This window comes from Manis pentadactyla, chromosome 1 (genome assembly GCF_030020395.1).
Source record: "Manis pentadactyla isolate mManPen7 chromosome 1, mManPen7.hap1, whole genome shotgun sequence".
Taxonomy (NCBI): domain Eukaryota; kingdom Metazoa; phylum Chordata; class Mammalia; order Pholidota; family Manidae; genus Manis; species Manis pentadactyla.
In genome coordinates, this window is record NC_080019.1 from 13,109,669 (window position 1) to 13,133,762 (window position 24,094).

At 50.1% G+C, this 24,094-nt stretch overlaps 1 long non-coding RNA gene across 1 annotated transcript in view; it reads left to right on the forward strand.

Moving 5' to 3' along the window:
• The window catches only part of LOC130679600 (uncharacterized), a 70,154-nt gene that overhangs the window by 23,083 nt on the left and 22,977 nt on the right, over positions 1–24,094 (forward strand). The window contains exon 3 of the long non-coding RNA XR_008992613.1: positions 4,045–4,122. This is a non-coding gene — a long non-coding RNA (uncharacterized LOC130679600). The remainder of the gene's footprint in view (positions 1–4,044; positions 4,123–24,094) is intronic.

Consider the following 24,094-nt stretch of genomic DNA (forward strand, 5'->3'; position numbering starts at 1 on the left):
TCCTGCCCGACATGCTTGGCCTTCCCTCTTGAGGGTGTGGGGGCCCTGCACCTTCCTGGTGACACCCCCGGTGTGGCCTCTCATGTCCTCACTGGTTTTGTGCTCTTCAGGCAGGTGCATGTCTCCCGTTTTAATCACCTTCCTCGTGGCAGGGCCCTTGCATCTGCTATTCCCTCTGCCCAGAACGTTCTTCCCCCAGGTATCCATGTGGCTTGTCCCATATTGGTCAAGCCTCCAGTCTCAGCCGGCAGCCCCCTTTCTCTCTTGCTTCACTCCTTGTAGCCCTTACCTCGGCCGGTGCTGGGCCCCTTCTGCTTGCTTTGCTCGCTGCTGCAATCCCAGTGCTCAGCGCCCAGAGCAGGGCTTGGTGAGTAGTAGGTGCTCACAGAATACTTGGTGGGAGAATGGCTCATCTTTATCAGTGCACGTGTGAAACGGATGCTGGCAGATCCCTTTATCCTCAGCTCCATCCTCTCCCCAAATCCTAGGTCGGACACCCACATGCATCTTTGACAACTCAATTTGGGTGTTTGACAAAGCATCTCAAATGTTGGATTCCTGTTTCTTTCCCTTCCCTCCAACCTGCCCCTCCCCGTCAGTTACGTGGGTGGGGTGGCAGGAGCTGTCCTCTGATGCCCGCCTCCCCGCTCTCTGCCCCACCCTGCCGCTGCCTCCCATGTGCGCCCACAGCTGCCCTCCTGCCCACCCTGTTGCCTCCCCGCCCTCTCACTGTCTCTGTGCCCCCACACTTGCTCCCTGGCAACTTCATCTGTGCTCAGCAGCACAAGGATCTTTGCAACAATAATTAGAGCGGTGTACGATCACTTTACAGTCCCAGAAAAGTTGCCAAGGTAGTGTCGAGTCGCCCCCCCCTTCCCTGGTGTCAGCGTCTTCCACTACTGGAGCCTTTGTCACAACTCTGCACCCAACGTGGCACACTGCTGATAATGGAACTCCACGTTTCCTTCAGATTTCACTGTGTCCCCAGCACCCTTTGTCTTCCCCAGGCCCCCATCCAGCACCCCGCGTGACATTTAGTTCTCATGTGGCCGAAGCTGCCTCTTGGCTATGGCAGCCACTCAGATGTGACCTGGGTCGTTTTGGGGAGTACTGGTCAGGCGTTCCATGGAAGGCCCCTCAGTGTGGGTTTGCCAGAAGTTTTTCTCATGTCCAGGCGGGAATCACGGTTTCTGGGAAGGAGGCCCACCGAGTGGAAGCGCCTTCTGATCTCACCGCATCAGGGCTACATGCTGCCGCTGTGATTTACCCCGTCGTGCTGACCTCGGCCACCTGGCTGGCGTTGTGGGTGCCAGTTGGGTCCACTGGACCTTACTTTTTTCTCCCGACATTTTGTATTCCATTCTTTGGAAGCCAGTCCTCAAGAGTAGCCCACACTCAAGGGGCAGGGGAGCTGGGAATTAAACCCCTTCTCTGGAGGGGAGAGGATCAGTGTAAAATACCTGGAATTCTGTGTGGGAGCTTGGTCTCTTCTGTCTCCCTCCCTCCCTCATTCATTCATCATTTATTTATATCAGTATGGAATCATGGGCATTTATTTTGTATGTTGGGTTATAATCCTAAATACTGTGTTATTTGTTGCTCAAAGTGCTCCAGTCTTGGCCTTTGGGAGCTCCTTCTGGCAGAATCCTATGTCCACTTAATATGCTCCATCTCTTTATTTTCTCGAGCGCATACTTGTTTCTTGCCTCTGTAAGGCCCTGAGGGCTCATGTGGGATGTCCCTCTGACCTAGTCCTGGAGTCCTTGGGTTGGAAAGATGTATGAGAAACTGAGGTCTGGGTGCTGGGTGTGCTCCCTGGCACTGGGCCCAAGATATTTTAAAAATGCAGAACGAGTCACCTTTCCTTTCATTTAGAATAAAGTTCACACTCCTTACAATGGTTATCTGGCTCTGGGCCATCTTTGCAGTCTTGCTGGGGTCCACTGTGCTCAGTGAAATGCCCCTGGACTCCAGCACCGTGAGAGGCACGAATCTTCTCTGCCTTGCTTGCGACAGTCTTCCAGCCCTCAGAAAGCCCCGGTCCTTGGCAGTGCAGAATGAGTGACAGCCTTCAAACATTGTGCCACCATGTGCATGTGATGGTCGCTGATGGAAGTCCTGACCCTCCCTGGAGAGCTTCCTGTTTGTGGGGTCTGGCTGGAAGCTGCATGCGGCCCTGGGACCCACAAAGCTGTCCTTCCCTCTTTTGCTGCCGGGGCTTTTTGCACCTGACCCCACGAGAGCACCCAGTGCCCGGGCCTGTGTGTAGCTTGCTGACACTCCTTCTCGCTCACGGGTAAACCCTCTGAGGGCACCAGCCACGACTTGCCCATTTTGGCTTTTCAGTTCAAGGCTGTCAGTAAGTGTTTGTCAAGTGAGTTCTGGGACTCTCCACTTGGGTTCCCCCGGCCACTTTCAGCAAAAGCCTCCTTAGGAAAGGGTGAGCGAGTCCCCAGGGAGCGATGGCCAGTCACCAGGAAGAGCTTGGCAGGTTACGGCGGAGGTCCCCCGCCCCCACCATCTGCTTTCCCCTTCTTTCTGGTGGAGAGAGCTGGAGGGAGGAAAGTTCATTTCCAGCAAAGCTTGCTGATATTTCACCAACTTTAAAGGAGGACCTGTCATCCTGTCTTATCTTAAAATCTCCTTGATGTCTATGTCTTTTTTCCCCACCTCTGAAGATCAAGAATATTGCAGAAGTGAGAGATCAAAGTTTTTCAAGTGGTGGGTGAGCGGGGGTGGGGGCCGGGGTGGGGGTGGAAGGGAGTTCCTATCACGCTCGTCCCTGGATGGTACTTTCAGGGCAGGAGATCCTGTGACCTGGCTCTCATCTCTCTCCCTCTCTCCCCTCTCCCTGCTGCCTTTGCTCCTTTCCTCTCTCTCTCTCCCCATAAACAAAGCCACAGTCTCAAACAACATCTTGTAAAGCACATTATAAAATGCTTCTAATAAATCCCTAACAGCTTTGGCTATAACCAGCTGAAAGAAAGGTGATTATGACACGAAAGTGTCAGGTTAGAACAACAAATTGGGCCACACAAGCAGGGATTTATTTGTCTTTGTAAGTGTGCTATAAAGGTCCATATAATTTCACAAATAAATATGAACATTGCTGAGTAAATGGCTCCAGGATTTAGAACCCCAGGACCACAGGAAGGAACACATTAGCATCAAGGGTGCTATTTCAGATATGGGGCAAATCAGCCAACTAGCTGCAACTCAGCCTACCCTTGCCTCTTCTCAAATGTGTGTGGGGTACACCGGGCTGGGGCAGCAAGGGGACTGGGCAGCTCCTGGGGTCCAGACCCAGAACTGGAGGCCAAATGGGGACTGGTGGGCCCTGGGACCCTCGTGCCAATCTGTGGGGCCTAGGATGAGCAAGAAAGATCAAAGAGGAGGGCAGGCTCCTAGCTCTGGGCAGGTGGGTAGGGAGTTCTGGAGTCAGGGGACCAACCTCCACGTTTGCTGGGACCAAGGGGTTTTCCCAGGATGCTTGACTCCTGGTTTTAAAAGTGGGGCAGTCGGTCTCCCTACTAGTCAGATGGCAGCAATCCTGGAGGCCGCTTTATTATATACTGCCTCCTGGGGATGCGTGGCCTCAGAAACTAGACGTGAGGAAAAGGGAATAGGAGGCAGGGCCATTGGAGAGAGTGGAATTGGATTTATATCAGTGCTTTTCAACTCTGGCTGCAGTTGGACTGCTTTTAAACACTATTAATTTCTGGCCTTGTTTCATACCACTAAATTGGAACCTCCAAGAGTGGGGTTCAGGCATCGGCATGGCTTCAGGGCCTCTGGAGATGCTAGCATGCTCTAGGGAGTGATTCAGAGAAAAGAGGGTCGCCTTCGCCGCACCACCCAGTGCTGCAGCCCGATGGCTCCTCTGCAGCTCCTCGAAGGGGCCGTTCTTTGGTCTTTTCTCTTGTTGCCGTCGCCACCTTCCTCCACCACCAGATCGAAGGGGCTCAATCAAATCATACTGGCTGATTCAATGTGAACCCATAGGAATCCTGGCTGACCCTTTCCTTTCTGGTGTTTTCTCTACAGATACAACCCAGAGAGGAAATGATGGCCTGCATTTTCAAACCAAATGCATCCTAGCAAGCATTGCTTTTAACAACTAAGGTAAAGATGTTGGTAGATGCATATCTCTTTGTCCCTCTAGGTGCTTGCTGGCTGGGGTTAGTAACCTGGTGCTTACTTATGACTTCACTCTGTTGGTCAGCAGGGCTTGTCTGGTAGTATACACAGACTCTAAATCTAAACACAGTATGTCTTCCTGTGCCCTTGAAATTGACTGCATGGGGTGGAAATTTGGATTGTGAGTGTTAGCTTGGGTGGTGGTGCGGTTCTCTGTATGGCCTGTGGAAGAGGGTGGGTCAGGGCTCCCAGAAGAGGTAGTTTGGCTGCCATGGAAACCTGACTTGGGTACACAGATCTCAGCTCTTCATGATCTCGTGTCTTGCTTCTGCTGTGAGGCCTCCTCTCAGCTGCTCTTTGAAGCTGTGGTTCTCTGACCTCCGGCACCTGCTGTCCACAGCCTGAATTCTGCCCTGACCCTTGTAATGACAATATCTTAATTACTTGGCTCTCTGTCCTCTCATAAAACCATATGCCTTGGGGGGTCTCATTTGCTGCTGGCTCTTATTATCCTCTCCTACTTTAAGAGTGTGGACAGTATATAGAGATTTAGAATCAGAGGTTGGGTTCCAGGCCCATTCCACTTAAGGGCTCTCTGACGGCAGACAAATCACTTACCCTTTGATCTTTAGTTTCCTTCTCTGTATAATGGGATTACAGACCCATGAAGTATATGTTGTATCTGATGCCTGGGACATATTTGGTATTCAATGTGCTTGTTACCTCTCTCCCCAGCTTCCTTCTTTTCCTTCATATGGCTGTTGAGATCATCAAACCAATTAATAAATATAAAGATCTCATGCAATGAGCCATATTCATACTTGGAAAGATTGTAGTTGTTACTCTGACCCTATTCGACTTTAATCTCCTGGGCTATATCTAGAAACCGGAGCCATTTTGCTTCTGCACTAGACTCCGAAGAATGTCTCCTGTTTTGCCCGCTCTCAGACTGCACTGGGGGAGGATCACACGCGTCAGATTTTCTTCTTGCTCTCTGCCCTTCCTAGGCTTTGCCTTCTTTAAGAGGACTCACTGAAGCCCAAGCTTTCCAGGAAGACTGGGATTTTGTGATCTTGGAGCTGGTGGGGGAATAGAGACTTTAGGTCTCTGCAGAGATTTATCATGACCACCGCAGCCCTGAGGGCCAACTCATCTCCAGCTGTTAACTTTGCTCAGGCTGTCTGCCTTGGAGTTTGCTGTCCAAGGTGGAAATCTTCCTTCTTTATCTCCTTAAAGCCCACTCATCCTCTGGGACCCAGGCCCGGTCCTGCTTCTCACAGAAACAGTTGAAACCTGGTATGTATTTTGTATGTGCAGCACATGTCTGTTCAGAAAAGCTGTATTTCAAGTGCTCAGTAGCCGCTTGTGTCAAGTGGCTGCCATTTGGACAACTCGGGACTAGATATTCTTAAGGTCCCTTCTCATTCAGATGCCTTCTAATTTCTTGACTGTGCCTCTACTTTTCCTGACACCAGCCTCTCCTTCACAAGCTCTGCCTACTGGCTTGACAGGAGATGCAACGATTTTGACCTCTTTGGCACTGACTGCCTGGGATGCTTGCATACTGGTCCCTGGGATGGAATGTCTTCTCTTGGTCCCTCCACCTCCACCCCACTCTGCTCTGTGGTCTGGAAGGCTATCTTACGTGGATCCCCTTCCATTTGATTTCAGGTTGGGTCTAGCCAACGGGGTGACCCAACAGAAGATCCGAGGGTGGGAGGGGAGTGAGCTGGGGGTACCCATCCTGTGGGCTTGCCTCTGGTTGCTGCATGTCTTGTTCAGTGGCTCTTTCCATTCAGCTGTGTTCTCTGCCCTCTCCAATGGCTCTGTCCCCTGGCCTCCCCAGACAGGGTGGTGGTAAGCATCTTCCCTAAGCCCTTCCCACCTATTTTAAAGCAGTACTCTCATTAAACTCTCCTCAGTTACCCAGCTAGAGTGTGCCATCTGTTTCCTGCTGAGACCCTGACTGATACAGCTTTGGATGGTGCAGCTCCAGTTTAGCACTTTGTATATATTATTTTATGTCACCCTTCAGTTGTTTCCTTCATGCACATCAGGGTTGGGGTTTTAAGGGAGGATGTGACTGTCATTTAGCTTTTTTTGTTGTCCCCAAGCTTGACCCAGTGCTGGCTTCACACTGGGCATGAAGCAAATGCCCACAGAATTGCCTGAAAGGACCCCCATGAGTGTGGACTTCTAACTCTCTTTCTTTTCTCTCCCTGCCCCAGGTTGGCAGGCAGTGGCTACCAGAAGAGAAATTCTGAGCTGGGTGGGCAGCAGGGAAGCCTGGACTTGGAAACCAAGCTCACACTTTGGATGGAGAGGGGCACCAGGGCGAGACCTCCTGTGGCTCGGGAGGAAGTCCAGGCAGGCTAAATCTCACAGGCAGAGTGCCAGCATCAGCACTGGGTAAAGCAGGACAGTCCGGGGGGCTTGGCTGGGCAGGAGGCGGCAGAGCCTGGTGATGGAGAAGCTGGTGCCAGGCAAAGCATAGAGGCACAATCAGGAAATCAGATGCCATCTCAATGAGAAGGGACCTTAAGATCATCTAGTCCTTAGTTGTCCAATGTGACAGCCGCTTGACACAAGTGATATGAGTGCTTGAAATGAGGCTGGTCTGAATGACGTGCTGTAGGTATAAAACACATGCCAAGTTTCAAAGTCAGTATCAAAAAATGAGTATAAAATGATCTCCTTAAAACTTTTATATTCATTATATGTTGAAATGGTAATATACATATTGCATTCATGACAAATTATTAAAATTAATTTCACACACTACATTTTACTTTTTTAATGTGGCTACTAGAAAATTGAAACTTACATATGGGCTCACATCATATGTCTTTCCAACACCCCCCACTCCCCCGTTCTACAGATGTGGAGTTTGAGACTCAGAGAAGGAAGAGAGTTTCCAAGGCCAAACATCCAGTGGGGATCAAGCAGGGAAAACTCTGAGAGCCACAGGGGGTTTCAGCACCAGTCATTTTTATATTAACTGTGGTGGGGTGGAGAGAGAGGGCATGATTCCAGTGCCCTGCCCACCAAAGCTGAAACCAGCAGTCCGTCTTGGCCTGGCTTTGGCACCCTGTGTACATTTGGAATGGAGGCCTAGACCTTCCTCTGCGGCAGCGGGCATGCCCCTGCTCGTGAAACCCTCTCCCTGGAGGACTGTCTCTGGTGGGTTCTTGGTCCTATGGGGCAGGGCAGTCCTCTCCACACGTGGCCTTGGCCCGGGCACCCTACACAGGATGTGGTGAAAGAACTGAAAGGCAGTTGAGAGATTCCAAGCCTGCTGCGTGGAATCTACCAGGGGACCCCAGAGCACTGCTGAGTGAGGCTGCAGTTACTGGCTGCGGGGTGAAATAGGGATCAAAACTGGCGGGTCCCTGAGGGCCCCCCACCCCAACAATGGGCTCTGTTGGGCCAGCCAATTCCTGAGCAGCAGGAAGAGCTGGTGCAAGCCCCATACATGAAGGGAGCCTTGGGAGAGGTGCCCCTGTGACCTCTCACTGCGGGGCTCAAAGGGACCCTTTCTTCCTGGCTCTGAGGCTGGTGGGGGAGGGAACAGCGCTGTGGCTTTGACCCTAGAGGAACATGACTGGCCCAGTGTTCTGGCCTCTGCCCTGCGGCCCTCTGAGCTCCATCTGCTGACCTCATGGGATGTCCTTCGGGGCTGTCCCGGCTGCCGTGCAAGGCTGGGAGACAAGGCCTTTTCTTCCCTCTCTCAGCCCCTGCGGGTCAGGCCTTGCACTGCTGGGGCCGAGCCCTTCCCGCTGCCTCCCTGCCCAGACCAGTCAGTGCCCCCCCCATGGCAGTCTTCCCCATGGCCTCTCCCTGGGGCCCACAGGGATTTCAGGAAAAACTCACCAGAGCCTCCTCTCCGGTAAAGTGACCGAACCCCCTCTTCTTCACAGACCCCAGCGACCGGGGCTGAGCTTTTCTATTCTGCAGCCCTCACCCACTTCACATGTTCCATTTGACAACCACGGGCAGCCTCTGACGCTGGACATTGTCACAAGTGCCAGGGACTCGTCCTTGCCCTGAGCGAAGGGAGTGATAGCGTTTCTTCCTCCGAAGATTCCCAAATAAATCTATTGGTCCTTCTCTGTGGTCTTTGAATAGACCCAGAGGCCTTGTTCTGCAGAGCTCTGCTGTGAAGGTCCGTCCACTTGGTGAAGTCACACAGCTTGAAGAGGTCTTTGGCGGATTCTTGGGGCACCTTCTGCTCTGTCTGGAAAGTGGGGCCGGTCTCAGCCTGTCTTTCTTACAGTGTCCCTTAATTTGCTTGTTGGCCCCAGGAGACAATGTCTCCATCCTTCCGTCATTCATTGGCTCCTAGGAACAGAGCCTGCCAGCCGGCCCCCACCGTAGGAAGGCAACCTCAGATTGTAGGGGTGCTTGCGATTTGAAACAGGTGTGGTAAGATGTGCAGACATGGAAATGAGCGTCATGAAGGAAAAAGTTTATGTTCACAGATAGATCCCTGGAAACAGGAGGTAAGGATGCCACAAAGGGAAGCATGAGGGTCATCAGGAAGCAGAGGGGTGAGGGGGAAAATGTGGGCAAAGGCCTTTACTGTGGTTTCTGCAGGAAAGAACAGGTGTGGCAGGGTGAGCAGGCTTAGGACTGATGTTCAAATAATTCCATCAGGCTCTGGGGCATAGGGTCTGTCCTGAGCCCTGTGGTAGATGGGCCTGGGGTGGCTGGGGGCAGAGAGATAGTGGGCGAGAGTGGGGTGTATGGGCCCAGTAGAGGAGGAGGTTGGAGTGTAGGCCCTGGACTGGTCGGTGTGCTGGAATTAGCTAGTCCCAGGAGGGGCAGTCTCTCCAGTGTTGGCAGGGCCTGGGGTGTCACAGCATCAGCTACACAAGTTAGAAAATGTGGTTATTACTGCATCTCTGCAAATCCTATAGAGATTCTGGCCACTCTGCTGCAGGCTTTCAACAACACATTTTCTCCTTGCAACATTTTGGAATCTGGTTCAAATATCAGGGCCTCCTCTAGGAAGTCCTCCATCATTCTGCTTCCTGGGGCTGCCGAATGGGACGACTCCCTTCTCTCAGAACCTGCGTGTCCCTGTGTTGTTTGCACAGTTCTGTACCACAGCTTCCCCTCCCCAGGAGTCTCGGGTTCCTGGGGGAGGCATTACAGGCCTGGCACACAGGGAAGTTTCCACAAATGGTGGTGGGACACTGAATGACCACAGACTGTAGGCCATTTGGACGTCCCCCAAATAAGGGGGTCATCTGCATCTCAGGGGGACTCCAGACAATGTCTGCTGTCTTGTTGTCCCTCATGAGAAAACAGCATTAAAGGTGGCACACAGGGACCCAGCAGGGCATTCCTACCTCCCTACTGACCCCCCGGGTGAGCAACTCTGTGGGCATCCCTGGGCTGCCGATGGACTATGCCTGGAGGAATTCTATTTGAGTGTTCATGAGCTTATGGGGCCCTTCAACCTCTGAACTTTCATATGAAACATATGCATGCATTTTCCTAAGGCCCAGTGTTCTGGCCTCTGCCCTCCTTCTCCCACAGTCGACCTCTCAGTGCCCTGGCAGGGTCTTCAAGACTAATCCTGGCCGATGGGGTGGCCATTAAGTTGCTCTGGATCATTCCTCTGTGGCTAATATGTCTCTGGTCTTGTGTCCCTGGTGACTGGGCTCCCACAATGTTTCTTGAGACAAAGGCCCCACGCAGGTAAGCTTCCTGGTGCTCCAAGTGCCCCAAGTGGGGCGCCTTGTCTATTCCCTCACCTTCCCCTACGTCCCTGCCCAGGCTGCCCCACCTCAGGTAGCTGCTGGGAGACTGCAGATGCCAGTGGTAACAGCAATGGCGGCAGTGATGATGCGTACCTTACTATTGCTCTTGGTATTATCAGCAACAGTGGTGTTTCTGCAAGGGCAGTGCTGAAACATTTATGGACAGCTGACTGTGAGCTGGTGCCCCTGAATGTTCCTTTCCTCATTTGCTTTTCACCCCAACCCTAGGACACAGGTAATTTTGTCTCCCCGTCTCCAGTTTACAGAAGAAAACTGAGGCACAGAGAAGTTAAGGTCACATAGCTAGCAAATGTGGAACCAGGATTTAGACCCTCGTGTGTCCTCCCCCCAAGCTACACCTGTAGTCCCCAGGCTGTGCTGCTGAGGGCCTGCCTGTCCACTTGATGTCCCAGAAGCCTGAGTCCCATGGGTGCCCAGCACCCTGTCCTTCCCCACCAAAGCACTCATGACCAAATCGCCGTTGCCTGTCTGAGCATGAGCGCCGTGAGGGCAGGGCCGGGCTCACTCTCATTCTGGGTTGTAGCCCCAGGGCCGGCACAGAGCTGGGCACACCTCAGATGCCCCAGACCGACAGGATCAGTGCACCACCACGTGGGTCTTGTCTGCCTCTGTTGGGAGGCACAGCCTCGGACCTGGCCCATGACTAATTGCCAATGCGCAGCCGGCAGCCTGCCCTGCCCAGCCAGCGTCAGGCACTCGCCACCTGCAGTCCCATGAGGCTTGAAGAGCGGGAGGAATGAGGACAGAGCTCTGTGTGTCACAGGCAGCCCCTCTCCCTGCCTGTGGTGCTGGGCCTCGATGGAAAGTGACATTTCCTCTCGGGCCTGACCTCTCCTTCCGTCCTTCCCTGGGAACTCACGGTCTAGACGCTGATCGGGAAGGACAGGCCTAGTTTTCCTGGAACAGGCGTGACAGTGGAGGGGCAGAGGCGGCAGCCTGGCCAGCACCAGGCAGGCCCGTTCTGACAGAGAAGGTGAGGCCGGCAGGCTTCTGGACTGCTGCGTGGGGTCTGCAGTGGCCTCTTAGCTTGGGCCTGGGCTCCAAGGGCTTGGCTGCCTCTCCAGCTTCCCGGCTCTGAAGGGCCTTTGTCCTGGTGGTCTCTCTTTCCCTTGAGACCACAGGAGCTGAGGGGCCCTGGGCCCCAGCCTGACTGAATCCTGGGGTCTGGGATGAGGAGACATTGACGGTCTTGTCCCAGGTGTCTGTCTGCGGGCCTCATCCCAGTGGGTTCCCAGTTTGAGCAAGGCTTACCATCTGAAGGGCTTTGTAAGGCGAAAGGCCAGGAGGCACGACAGGCCAAGCGGCCTCAGAGATGGCAGACGTACACAGAGACATAAGCCAGGCCGTTCCTGAGCTGGAGCAGAGGTGACTATGAAGGTTTTTAAAACCACGTTGCCGATCTACAGGGCTCACAGCTGTTGGAGGTGTCAACTGAGAGCCTCCTTGCAGACCAAGAATCGGTGTTCCCACAACCTTGTCCTAGGGTTCAACTCCTGTCCTCCAGAAATCCCCATTGCTTCTGCTGGTTCACCCATCAGTCTGTCAACCTATCATGCACTTGTTGACCACCTTCTGGTCATGGAGCACCACTCCACGCCTGTGCTCACATTCTTGCTGGAGAGCTGAGATGTGTGGGTACTTATCACACCAACAAATGGCAAGCCAGTGGTCTGTACTGAAGGGTGGTCTTGTGTGGGATGGAGTTGGGTCCACGGACAGAGTGTGAGAGGAGTTACTGCAGGGAGAGCCCACGTGGCTGGGTGTTGGGGGGTTTCGTGCAGAGGGGTCTTGAATTGTGTGGTTCTTTGAATGGGAGACAGGGAGTCCCCAGATTGGAGGGAATCAGTCATGTGGATCTGGTACTACCAAGACCGCCCTTCTGGCTGCAGTGTGAGTGTGACCTTAGCCGGAGCGCCTGGCACAATGCTGCCACACCTCGGGCCTACCTGGTGAAGGCTGTGGCTTAACGCAGAGAGCAGGGGCCTGGGAGCGAGGATGTCCAGTGCCTCCCTCCTTCCCCACCTCCTGCTGCGCCTGCACTGCCCACAGAAGCACATGCGAAGGACAAACTGTGCCCCCACAAGCTGAAATATTGCTGTCACCCATTCGAGTTTCAGCTTTTCATCTGTAAAATGAGACTGCTTCTGCCTCCAAAGCTTTTAAAGTCAGTGGCACTTACAGTTGTGAGCTGGGCTGGTTGCCGCTGTGAAAGGGGACAAGAGGACCTATCCTTTCCTGGGGACATTCCTGCCACCCCCCCCCCCACCAAAACAGGAAAACACCAGAGCCCCTGATGCCTGTGGAGTGACCTAGTGTCCCCAGGCCCTGGCTGGAGGATCACCCCAGGTGGGATGCCTCAGATGCCCACGTCACACACATCCCTGCAGCCTGGTGTCCGGCCCTCTCTTACTTTGCCAACGGGCATAACAAGCAGGCAGCGCCCACCTGTGTGGGTAGGTGAACCACCTCATGCGTGGCTTCCAATCCAGCAGCTCTCGTCCTTTGCTGGAGTCTAAGCATCGATACAATTGTTTAATTTCAAGTGAAAGGAGCACTGGAGGAGACATGGCGTGACCTTTTCTGTGTATGTTTCTATAGATAGAGATACATAGACATTGGAATTTATGTCCCCAGGGAGAGAAGTGCCACTGCGCTGCCAGCTGGGTTTGTGTTTGGAGCTGGGTTTGTGTACAGTGTTATGTGTAATTTATTTCCCCAGGGAGGATAGGCTAAGATGGCGCATCCGATTCCTAGTGGAGGTTTCTTTTTCTTTTTTTTAAAATAGAGCAATCCAGCCTCCACACCCAAAGGAAACGAGTCTCCACCAGCGGCTGCATTCTTTGAGTGGCATCTTCAAGCTTCTCAGTGCCGCAGCAGAGGGCATGGGCTTTGGTCTGTGCAAAGCCCCAGGGCCCTGTGTCGCCCAGCCTTTCTGTTATGGTCCTAGATGGGTGGTGGGAGGGGACTGTAGGGTGACCTGAGGCTGACGATGGGCAGCGCAGGGCTGGCCCTGTTTTTTTTTTTTCAACCTTCTCTTGGGAGGCTCCGAGTGAGAGTCCGGCGCCCTGCTTCCTCTCTGCAGGAGCTAGCTGGCCTTGCCAGGACGGCCTGTCCCAGCGTCGCCCCCGCCGCAGCTGCGCAGGCCCCTGCCCCTCCTCAGCCCGCGCTGCTGTAAGCAGTGCCCTTGAGCCCCAGTAAATCCATCAGAGCTCTTGCTCTGTGCACTCCCTACTCTCTTCTGTGCCTGATGGCTGGGAAATTAGAAATATTTAGAAGGCATTACTTAATTAGTTAGCAAATGCAGTGCTTACTTTAATTTTGTAAATTCAGTAAGCACCAGGGCCCACCCACCGGTTTCGGTTGCCATAACAACTTTAAGTTTCATTTGTGGTCTTGCTGCTGTTCTGTCTTTGTGTGCTACCTGCGTGCTCTGTTGGTCTGGAGCTAGTGTGTGGCCTCCTCCCCCGCCTTCCTCTTCCCCTGCGCCTGAACCTGGTGCCTTGGGTCTCATCATTCTCTCTGGTGCCCCTCTCCCGTCCTGCATTCCCGTCAGGGCTCCTTCTACCTTCTTCCCTTGCCGCTGGGGTTGAGGGTAGAATTATCTTCTTCCGCTGCTGGAACTCACGAGCCGAGAGTTCTCAGAGACTCTGTCAGGTGCTTTAGGCATAGTGGAATAGATGGCCGTCCACGTGGTGCGATTTCAGCGACTCTGAGAAGACCCCGGAAGCTCAGAACATTAAACTGACCCGGCGTCACAGTGCCTAGAATGTCTCCATTGAGACGGCAGCCCTGGTTTCATCCCCCGCAGGAAGGGTGATTGCTTCTGAAGGGGGTAAGCTGTAAGGAGGCTTTTGTGAGGAAACGGTGACTGGCTTTTGTGAGGAAACTCCCTGGTTCTGGGAGGAGCAGGAGAGCACCTGGGTCCTGGAAGGGGTCAGAGGCGCAGGAAGAGAGCACCGACCGGGTGCGTCTCTGAGGTCATTCTCTCCTCTGCGCACACTTTCGCCTAGAAGCATCCCCTGGAACACATCAAGGAATTCACGCCCGGAAGCCAAGCAGCCTGCGGGCCTGGGTGCGGGGAGTTGGCCACCCCAGGCTTCCTGGGTCTCCTGGGCAAGGCTGACCCGACACTTCAGCGGTGCAGGAGGCTTCCCTGATGAGGAGCAGGGAGACCTGATTGCAGCGGGGCCTGGAAAGCAACCTAAATGGTGAGAGAACTCCGAACTTACCTCCACAGGGAGCAGAAGAGCTTGTGCACGAGGGAGCCTGGAGCTTGAGCGGAGCACGCGGAGTCCCAGGGGGATGAGTCCAGTGGGGAGATGGAATCCCGAGTCCCCTGGGGAGCGCGTTAGTTTGGGTTCGCCCAAAAGCAAGCCCTGAGCCAAGAATCTGGGGGACAGTGATTGATTATGAGGTGACCCAAGGTAGCACTGACAGTGGGTAGGAAGAGGTGGCGGGTGGGCAGAAAGGTGATGCAGGGTGTGCTGTTAGGCAGGGGACGTCTGCGTAGAGCTGGGACCCAGCCCCGCAGGGAAGCTCTGGGGGACAGTATAAAACACACCGGGGAGTTACCGCCCTGAAGGGTAAGGAAACTGAGTCTGAGTCCTCCAGCCCTGGCGGTGCTGCTTCTGAACGCACTGCGTGCCCAGCACTTCCGGAGAGAATGGGGGGAGAGCTGCAGGCGCAGTGGGGTGCTGGAGGCACGGTGTGGGATAGCAGTGCCTAGAGGGTACAGCTGGGGTACTGGCAGCATCTGTACGGTCCACTCCCTGTGCACCTCGGACCCACTCATGCCCCTGTTTACGTTTACTGTGTCCTCACTGCTTCTCCCAAATGGTGACTCATCATGAGTTCTTAGGCAAACCAGTTTTTGCTGCTGCCGTGAGGCTGTACTGAATTTTCGTCATATCGCTCCTCTACCACGAATTCTAAAGTCTCTTTGTGCTCAGTCAGCTCTTCGCTTGCCTGGTGGGATAGACCAAACCATCATCCCCGTGAGGATGAGCCTTCCGGCACTGACTTGTCAGGCCACTGCTGCCACGAGTCCATTCGTGGTTCTCAGGAGGGGCCCTCAGTGAAGGGCCTGAGTTCCAGACATACTCCTCGTGTCCCCCAGTTTGTAGGAGAAATACGAACTCCTCGTGACAATGAGGGCCAACTTCTCCTGCCAGTTCGAAAACTTCTGCAGTGTGTTGGCATGAAGACCCCAAATGACCAGAGGGGACAAGCAGGTGACCCAGATCTCGTCACCGACCTGTGGCACCAATGTGTTCCCCTCAGCTCAACCTTGTAGGGTGTTTTTTCATCACCAGCTGATGAAGAAGGAAAACCCTGGGCCTGGTACACAGGTAAGTTAACTCCATATCCTGGCATGATCCAAAAATGGACCACCATCTCCCAACAGCCTGACACAGACTTTGGGTCTAGAGCAACCCTTTCTTTGTCCCCTGAAGTTTCCCCCCACCATGGAACCACTTTCATCAGGTCCTAAGGCTGAGGTCAGTTTGCACGAATTCCACAAGTGGGTCACTGGTAGTGATGGTTAAGAAGGGTTACTTCTTCTGGCAGCCCTCGGTGTTCAGACTTATGTATTTTGGTTTTGGGGGACATAACACCATAAAGTAGCCATTGGTTCAAACGGCATGCTGCACTTGACTAGAGTCCCAACTCTGTGTCCTTCCCAAGCTGGTGCTTAGCTGGCACTTCAGGAGGCCATCCGGCTCCCGTCACCTGGGCCACTTCTGAGTGATGGGCATATCCGGGCCTACCGGCCCTGGGGTCCTATGCCCACCATCAACCTCTCTTACTATAAAGCAAGCCTTTTGGCCCACGGTGACATCAGGATCCCATAAATGTAGATTAGATACTCTGTGAGCCCTAGGAGAGTGGTTCTGATCAAGACGCTGTGGGTCAGAAATGTAAAGCCATTTCTAGAACACGTATCAGTGCAGTTTGGAGGAAAGGCATCTTTCAGGGTGAGCAGATCTGACATAATCAACTTGCTGCAAAGTTGCTGCTTGGTCTCCTTGAGGGATGGCCCCATGTCAAGGGCTCAGCGCCAGTCACGAGGGGTCACACTAGTCCCAGGAGGTAGCCAGGCCACCTTGGTGAGAGGGGGTCCATGATGTTGGGCTTACGGAGAGACTTTCCTGTCACATGGCTCCATTCACTGGGATGCTCAGAGGCAGAGGCTGGCTGACCTCAGGGTTCTGTCTGTTTGGGGCTCAATGCCTTCTCTGTGGTGGACATCAAGAAAGATCCATATCCTTTGTCTCCATCTTCCAGTCTTGCTCCTTCCAGGCTCCTGACAGTACCTGACTGTAAGCCCTTCCCCACTGCTCAGGACTATGTGGATGTTATACCACAGGCCTCTTCTCCTGCCACATCAGGTTGGTGGTCAGCTGAAGTGGTTGAGGCCCTCTCCATGAGCAGAGAGAGAGACTGTAATGCCAGAGCCCCCTGTGAAGTGGACATCAGCCAGGAGTCCATTTACTACGTGGTATTTCTATGCTTCCACTGTAAGAGTGTTCCTTGGCATCAGAATCAATACTCCTGGACCCTGTATCCAAAAGCCTTTAAAGTTTCTGGGCATTCTCTTTCCCCCTCTATGCAGTTATCTAATAGGTGCCCAAAGGTCCTTTCAGGGAAGGAATGGAAGTATTCTACTATACATGTTTACTGTGGAATTTTCAGGGTCCTTGGTCAACAGGACCTGGTCTTTTGTTCCATTGATGGTCTCTGGGTCCAAGAACTAGCTCAGGTCTGGAAACTGGATGGGGGATTATAATTTTCTATTGTGGCTGCTGATATCAGCCTCTGCCCACCCCTTCTTGATCATTTTTGGCTATACAAGTCAAACCATACCTTTGTTGGCAGACAGCGTCTATCTCACCTCTGGGACCATCATAGATGATTAGTCACGGCATCAGATCCCAGCCAGGCAAGGCCTTGGGTCATCATTCCAGCTGTGCAGCCTTTCACCTAATTGCCTTCCCTTTATTTTTGACTTGGTCCGGGTAATTTCTGAATCTCAGCCCCGCTGACTTCTGGGAGTCATGGCAGCATCCCGCACTGATTTTACCCTGGACTCAGGCAATAACTACCACCGAACTTCTGATCACAGTGCCTCATTATTTTATCGAGTGAAGGAATGTGTTTCAGGTCCTCCTGGGGAACATAGTCGGCTACGTGTTCTCTGGTCAAACACAGTAGATTCATTCCAACAAGGACACCTCTCTGAGCCTTTTGTTCTCTTCCTCAGTATCCTGCCAAGGCAGCTCTGGCATTTCCACCCCATAGACTGTAGCCTCCTATTGTTTGCAAGCTCCAAGGAGCTATGCCAGCAGTGTATTAGAACTGGCTTTGGATGACCTTGCCAGGGCACTGAATCCTGAGTCATTGTAAAGTGCTATCCTATCGATGACCTGTCAGCAGCCCAACCTTATGTCCCACCCACCCACTTCAGCACTCTCAAGACCCATTCCCAGGCATATTCTTCAAGTTTCTACTGGTCTTGGACAGCTTTTTTTTTTTTTTTGCTGAATAATCCATTTTCCTCCATAAGAAGTGACATACTTCCCCAGTCAAATCATGCTGAGACTTGGCCCTACTTATTGGTCTAGAAGCAATGAAGGGAGGTGCAAGCACCCCTTGAGGAGGATAAGAATCATCCTGTGAGCCATTAGCATCTGGTGAGGCATTTGCATAGATCCACATAAATGAAGACTTGTGTCCTCTGCATGGCAGGTGGTGGTGGTGGCAGGGTTGGGGGCACTTCTGCTGGCCCAGGGGATTTGGGGAACCTGAGGCTTCAAGGTTCTCAAGGGTATAGACCCAGATGTTCTTATTGCAGACCTCAGGGGCCCATTCATGCCTTCCCAGGGCCCTGCCATTAGCACTGAATGCTTGCAGGGTCTGTGAATCCAGCCACTATTGTAGTTCTGCCATTCTTACAATCCGATATTGAGCCTGATTTTCAGCTCAGTCTGTCTCTCAACTGCATGAGATGAGGACCTTTCTAACACAGCCATAGGGGCCTTGTGGCTTTTAAGGCAGTCATTACCTGATTTGAGCCTGTCATATTTATCCTTTGGAACTTTGATGGCAGTTACCAACAGTTAGCCAACTCACATTTGTCATAATTAACATTACCCCCCATAGTTTTTAAGTGTAGGCCAGTGTTTCTAAGACTATCTATTATTAAGGAGTAGTTAAAAAAAGTCTTCTATGGACTGATGGATTACTAGAAAAACAAAATAGGCATACATGATAAAAGTATGATTTCTAAAATTGTTAGATCCAACAGACATACAATTACTCTGCCAAATTGATATAAAAATTTCTATATGTTTCCTCTCATTTTCTATACTTATTTTGTCAGAGACTGGTTTCAAACAGCTCACAGGCTGGGATCGGGTGGCACATTGAGGAGCCCTGGGCTAGACCTATTTTACAAGTCAGGACATTCCCTTCTGCCTGCCTTCCACCCCAGTTTATTTCATCACAGGTGAGAGTTTTAGCAGTTGTGATGCTAGAGCACGCCAGGGTTGTAACCTCCTCACTTGTCACCGACTAAGGGGTCTTTGTTATCATTCCATTGACATGTGACCTTCTTCCAGAACCTCATGCTGAAGATGTTTCCCACCCTTACTCTGGCACCAGATGTCTGCAGCCATGTTCCCAGAAGCATTACCTGAGCCAAAGATATGCAAACATACAGTTTCTTCTAGAGTTGATCTTAGGAAATACCGGTAGTGATGAGGAAGATGTACAGGGAAGGGAAACCTAAAAAGGGTATGTTATTGTGCAAATTTCTACTGTGGGCACCTGGGCTCCATTCTGCCAGTAAACTTGGAAACAGATTAGGGCATTCCTCGGAGTTATTTTACCCAAGGATTATTGACAGATTATTTCTCCTGGGCACATGGACAGTATTTTCGGATTGCCTTATGCATTTGCAGACTGAAAGAAAGCTTTCAGGCAGAGAGGTATATGTGTTTGCTGCAGGATGCCATCCAAACAGGGATCTGGGCAGGTCACTGACAACATTGGTTACAGGAAGGGACCAGAAAGTCTGTTCAAAGAGAGGCATGAGGTCCTCCCCAGGGATATGCCAGGGTGGGGTGGAGACCAGATGAGAGTCAGCCCGTGTTGGTCTCTGGGAAGCTACAAGCAGAAGCAGAGAGCTGCAGACCTTTTGTGACTTGACTTAACCTCGTGATTTTCAGCTCTTTTTCTGAACACCCTACAGTGCTACTTCAGCCAAGGGGTGGGCTGCTACACTTCTGTGTCAAGCACAGTAACTTAGTGTTCCCTGTTTCCTGGATCAGATTTTGTTTGGAATAATGTTTCTACTTCTAAAAGAGTGCTTGAAAACTACTCCTTTAATCAATCTATGGAGCTCTGATTTGTCTACTTTTGGGGTGAATCCATTTTCCAAGTTGGAGGATCAGGTCTTGGGGCAACGGATGTCCTATGTTGGAGGCCTGGCACTCAGGGCACACCCTTGGGTATCAGTGAGAGTAACAGTGGCATTTTAAACTTGTGTTTCTTCATACTCTATACCCAAAGCAGGTAGGGATATTCAGAACTAGTATCAGGCAAGTGCTGAATAACATGAATTTATCTCAGGACACAGCCCTCTTGGGAGTCCTGGGCAAAGGTGTCCATCCATTTCTAAGTTAGAGGGGTTTCCAGGGATCCCTTTATCTGACTCCACTCCAAACCCTGGCTTCTCTTCCCTTCTTTAACAAGAAGGACTCCCTGGCACACACAGGCTTTTCCCGCATGGCCCCTGCTCATTTAGCACCTTGGACAGGGACACATGAGGCCATTTCCAAGATGATTTCTCTCAGGGGGACAATTTACTCTTTGCTGAGTGCATGTCAGCAGAGCTCTTAAATTTCGAGGACAGTAGGATGAAATTGGATGTAGCCAATTTGCATCTCCAAATCGATTTTGTACACATGGGCGTGTGCACTCACATCTCTGGGGACAAGGAGGGAATGGTGTTTGACAGCTCTTGGGCAGTGAGATGACAGTTTGCTCTGCTTGACTTTGAGCATGGGCCTGTATAACCTTGCACCTCAGTTTCTTTTTTTATAGGAATGGGGTGTAGACTAGGTGATCGCTGAGATCTTTTTTAGCTTTAGTGTCCTATGATTTTATATCTGTGGGTGGTAGGAAAACCAGTGGTCCATGTTGCACTGTGCACCTGAACTGCAGGGCAAATGGGGAGAGTAAAACTGTTTTGCTTAGTCTTGGTCTCAGACCCAGGCTCAGTGTTTATATGTCATCCTGATGAGCAGGTTAGGTGTAAAGGGTGAAGGGGCAGCCTTGTGCCCCCAGAAACCTGCTGCAGGCTTGGCATAACTGGGACTGGCTGTGGATGATAAAGTCATTGCATCTCTCAGTCTCAAATGCTGTAGATTGAGAAGAATAACAAGGAAGTGCTGGGATATCATAGACACTCATCAATTTTAGGTTCCTGTTCTTATATCTGGAGTGGTAGTTTAGGGGTAAAAGCCCTCCATGGCTAGATTCTTTTCATTTCATTATCTTTATCTTCTATTGCTCTCACAGCTCAAGGACTTTTTACTGCAATTGTCCTCTTTCTCTCTCTCTTGCTCTCCTGCGTCATTAATTTTTACCTCCCTACTCTCTACCACAGTGTTCTCATCGGAATACAAACATGCTATCATATCTTCAGTCTTAAAGAAAAAAATCTCCCTTGACCCCTGCATCCCTCATCAGCTACTGTTCAGTTTCTTTGCTTGCTTTGACAGTGAAACTTGCCAATAACTTTGTTTCCACTTCCTCACCTCTAATTCTCCTGTGAGCCCTTTCCAATTATGCTTTCATTCCTACCACTTCGTGGAAATACCTCCTGCCGGTGTTGCCTGTTGCTAGACTCAGTGGTCAATGCAGAGTCCTCACATGGACTTGTTAGCAGCATTTAACTATCTCTTGAAACAGTTTCTTCCCTTGGCTCACGCTCACTGTTGTTCAAGTCTATTTGCTGATTTTCCCTCTTCCTCATGACCTCTTACTGTTGGGGTTCCCCAGGGCTCAGCTCTCAGACTTCTCATCTATGTTCCTGTTGAAATTTATATCTCTGGCCCTTGCTCTGACTTCTCGCCCCTCACTCCAGACCCGTATATCTAGCTTGCTCAGTATTGCTGCTTGCTTGTTTTAGGCACCTTGAATTGAACATATCCTAAACTGAACACAGGATAGAAATGGCATTTCAGACTTCCCCATTTTAGTAATGGGTAAATTAGTTTTTTCAGGTGTTCAGACCAAATACCTTGGAATTGTCACTGACCTATCTCTTTCTACCATCCTGTACACCCCCTGTCAACAAGAAAGGGCAGCTCTATCTTTGAAATAATCCTGCGTCCAATCCCTTCTCCCTGCCTCCACAACAACCATCCTGGAACAAGTCACAGTGATCTCTTGCTTAACTATTGCAATAGTCTAGTAACTTGTCTCCTTGCTTCTGCTCTTCTTCCTTATAGTTTAGAATGATAGTTGTGGTTCAGAGTAAAAATCTTGAAACATAAGTCAGAGCATGTCACAACTCAGTGCAAAACAATCCATTACACTCCTGAGGCTCTCAGAATACATTCTACGTGATGCGGACTTTCTCTACCTTTGTGACTTCATCTTTGTGCCTTGTTCACTCTGTCCCAGCCACAATACACTCTGATGTGCTGAGCATGGTCCCACTCCAGAGCTTTTGCACCTCCTGTTCCATCAGCTTGGAATGCTCTTCTTCCCCCAAATCATACTGTCCACTCCCTCCCTGCATTCAGGTCTCTGCACAAATAGCACCCTGAAGACAGCCTTCCATGTACATCTTATCTAAGACATACTTTTGTCTTTCTCCCCAATTCTTCTTTATATTTTTAAAATTTAACAGCTTTACTGAGGTATAATTGGCACACAATAAACCATGCATATTTAAAGAGCACCATTTTGATAAGTTTTGAACATAAATATCCATCGGCACAATCAAGATAACAAATCCATCCATTCTGCCCAAATGTCTACTTATGCTGCTCCCCCCAGAACACACAAGCAATTACTGACTTGCTTTCTGTCACTATAGATTAATTTGCATTTTCTAGAATTTAATAGAAATGGAGTCATATGGTATATATTCTTTTCTGCCTGGCTTTTTCCACACAATATAATTACTTCAAGATTTGATCATGCTGTAGTGTGTATTAATAGTTCATTCCTTTTTATTGCCAAGTAGTACTCCATTGTGTGTTGATCCATTCACCTATGCCGAATGGGGTATTTCTACTTTTTAGCTATTACAAGTAAAGATACTGTGAAACATTCAGGCTTTGGGTGAACATATGCTTTCCTTTTTCTTTGGGTAAATACCTCAGAGAGTAATGACTGGGCTATATAGCAGGTGTGTGGTTAATTTTCAAGATACTGTCAAACTGTTTCGTGAAGCAGTTGTATTATTTTATGGATCAACCAGGGGCATATGAGAGTTCCAGTTCCATATCTTTGCCAACACTTTCAGCAATTCTGAAAGGTGTGTAGTGATATCTCATTGTGGTTTTAATTTGGATTTCCCTAATTATTAATTAGGTCTAGCATTTTTTATTGAAGTATAGTTGATATACAATATTATATTGGTTTCAAGTATACAACATAGTGATTAGACAGTTATTTACACTATTAAATGCTCACCCAAACTGGGTAGTTACTCTGCCAACATACAATTATTGACTACATTCTCTCTGTACTTTCATGCCCATGAGTGCTTTATATTTTGATTGAGATTCTGTGCCACTTTATCTCCTTTCACCTGTGTTAACCCCCTCCCCCAACCCTTCTTTCATGGGAAGCACCAGTCAGTTCTCAGTCTATGAGTCTATTGCTGTTTGGTTCTTTTTGTTTCATTTTGTTTTGTTTTTAGATTCCACATGTAAGTGAAATCATATAGTATTTATCTTTCTCTGCCTGGCTTACTTCACTTGGAATAATAACCTCTAGGTCCAGCCATGTTGTTGCGAATGGCAAGATTTCTTTCTTTTTTATGGCTTGATAATATTCCATTGTGTATATGTACCAGACCTTCTTTATCTGTTCATCTTTTGATGGACACTTTGGTTGCTTCCATACCTTGTGTGTAGCATTTTTTCATGTGCTTATTTGCCAACCATATATCTTATTTGGTGATAAGATATCTGTTCAAAACTTTGGTCTATTGTATTCATATTCTGGTGCTATATAACAAACTATCACAAACTTAACAGCTTAAAGCCACATACATTTGTTATCTCATGGTTTCTGTGGGTCAGGAGTCTGGGCACAGCTGAGCTGAGTCCTCTGCTCAGGGCTTCCCTAGGCTCAGGGCTTCCCTAGGCTGCAATCATGTTATTATGGTGATTTCTCATTTGGTGGCTTGACTAGAGAGGATCCCAAGTCCAAGCTTAGCAACTTGTTAGTGGGATTTATTTCCTTGCAGCGGTAGAACTGAGGGCCTGGATTGTTACCAGTTGTCTCATCTGGAGGACACCCTTAGCTCCTAGAGGCTGCTTGCATTTCCTTGCCATGTGGCTCTTTCCAGAGGCAGTTCAAAACATGCCTTTTTATTTCTTCAAGATGCTGGTAGGCTAATTTCTCTCCCTGCAGTCTGCTAAGACAAGTCTTATGAAACATAAGGTAGTCATGAGAATGACATCCCATCACTTTTGCCATATTCTACTGGTTAAAAGAAAGTCCTAGCTTCTACCTGAACTCAAGGGGAGGTGATTAAAGAAGGACATGCCTCACTGGGGTCACCCTAGGATGTGTTCAGAAACCCATTATTTTATTGGGTTTATTCAACTTATGTTGAATTCTGAGGGTTCTTTATATATTCTGGATACAAGGTTTTAAATTAAATATGTCATTTTCTCCCAATTTGTGGCATGTCATTTCATTGTCTCAACAGTGTCTTTCAAAGATCAGTAGTTTCAAACATTGATGAATTCCAATTTTTCAATTATTCCTTCATGGATCATGCTTTTAGTGTTGTAGCTAAGAAATATTTGCCTAACTTCTGGTCACAAAATATTTCTTTTATATAGTCTAGAAGTTTTGTAGTTTCAGGTTTTATATTTAGGTCCATATGATTTTGAGTGAATTTTTGTCAAGATCATGCC